This window comes from Neovison vison, chromosome X (assembly GCF_020171115.1).
Source record: "Neovison vison isolate M4711 chromosome X, ASM_NN_V1, whole genome shotgun sequence".
Lineage (NCBI taxonomy): Eukaryota > Metazoa > Chordata > Mammalia > Carnivora > Mustelidae > Neogale > Neogale vison.
The window spans coordinates 59,902,643-59,904,622 of record NC_058105.1 but is presented as its reverse complement, the minus strand read 5'-3'; the positions used below and the strand labels follow the sequence as shown (position 1 = coordinate 59,904,622).

At 38.6% G+C, this 1,980-nt stretch overlaps 1 pseudogene; it reads left to right on the top strand.

The window, feature by feature from the left end:
- Positions 1 to 908: 908 nt before the first annotated feature.
- LOC122896996 lies at positions 909 to 1,586 on the top strand (annotated as a pseudogene).
- Positions 1,587 to 1,980: the final 394 nt, after the last annotated feature.

Genomic DNA, 1,980 nt, shown 5'->3' with positions numbered 1-1,980 from the left:
AGTCAAACAAGAAGAAGAAATAAATGCATCCAAATCAGCAAAGAAGAAGTTAAACTTTCAATTTTTGTAGATGACATGATACTACATGTAGAAAACCTGAAAGACTCCATCAAAAAATTTCTATACCTGAAAGACAAATTCAGAAAGTCACAGGATATAAAATCAAGGCTCAGAAGTCTGTTGCATTTGTATACACTAACAATGAAGCAAAAGAAAGAGAAATCAAGAAATCAATAGCAATTACAATTGCACCAAAACTATAAGATACTTTGGAAGAAACCTAATCAAAGAGTTAAAAAAATTGTATTTTTAAAATTGTACAACATTTATGAAAGAAATTGAGGATGACAAAGAGAAATAGAAGAACATTCTATTACTAAAGATTTGGAAGAACAGATATTGTTAAAATATCTATGCTATCTAAAGCAGTCTACATGTTCAATGCAATTCCTATCAAAATACCACCAGCATTTTTCAGAGCTGTAATAAACATTTCTAAAATTTGTGTGGATCCAGAAAAGACCCTGAATATCCAAAGTAATATTGAAAAAGAAAACCAAAGTGGGTGACTTGACATTTCTAGACTTCAAGCTGTATTAGAAAGCTATAATCATCAAGACAGTGTGGTACTGGCACAAAAACAGACACATAGATCAAAGGAACAGAATAGAGAACCCAGAAATGGACCCTATGGTCAACCAATCTTCAACAAAGCAATAAAGAATACCAAATTGAAAAAACAGTGTTTTCAACAAGTGGTGTGGGGAAAATTGGACAGCCACATGCAAAAGAATGACACTGAACCACTGTCTTACACCACACACACACACACACACACACACACTCAAAATTAATGAAAGAGGTGCAGCTCCGTGTGCTCCGAGCGGACTTCAGCCTGAAAGGCCATCATGGCAGCAAAGCCCAAACTCCACTACCCTAATGGAAGCGGCCAGATGGAATCCGTAAGATGGGTTTTAGCTGCCACTGGAATTGAGTTTGATGAAGAATTCTTAGAAACAAAAGAACGGTTGCAGAAGTTGCAGGATGGTAACCACCTGCTGTTCCAACAAGTGCCAATGGTTGAAATTGACGGGATGAAGTTGGTGCAGACCGGAAGCATCCTTCACTGCATAGCAGATAAACACCACCTCTTAGGCAAGGACCTCAAGGAGAGAACCCTGATTGACATGTAGGTGGAGGGAACACTAGATCTACTGGAACTGATTATCATGCATCCTTTTCTAAAACCAGATAACCAACAAAAGGAAGTGGTTAACATGGTCCAAAAGGCTATAATTATATACTTTCCTGTGTTTGAAAAGGTTTTAAGAGATCATGGTCAGAGGTTTCTCATTGGTAACCAGCTGAGCCTTGCAGATGTGATTCTACTACAAACCATTTTGGCTCTAGAAGAGAAAATCCCCAATATCCTGTCTGCATTTCCTCATCTCCAGGAGTTCACGGTGAAAATAAGTAATATCCCTACAATTAAGAAATTTCTGGAACCTGACAGCAAGAAGAAGCCTCCTCCCGATGATATCTACGTGAGAACCTTCTACAACATCTTTATGCCATAAAACATCATGTACATCTGTGAGTGAGAGCTAGCGCCTAGAGATTTCTGTGTCCACAGTAGAATCTTTTTTTTTCCAATTTATTTATTTTCAGAAAAACAGTATTCATTATTTTTTCACCACACCCAGTGCTCCATGCAAGCTGTGCCCTCTATAATACCCACCACCTGGTACCCCAACCTCCCACGCCCCTGCCACTTCAAACCCCTCAGATTGTTTTTCAGAGTCCATAGTCTCTCATGGTTCACCTCCCCTTCCAATTTACCCAAAAGCACATAATCCAATCAAGAAATGGGCAGAGCACAGTAGAATCTTAATTGATGCCTTGATCCCAGCTCTGTCATGGTGCTATGTATAACATTTCCTTAGTTGGGTCTTTCATGCTGAGATCTTTTCTAGAAACATT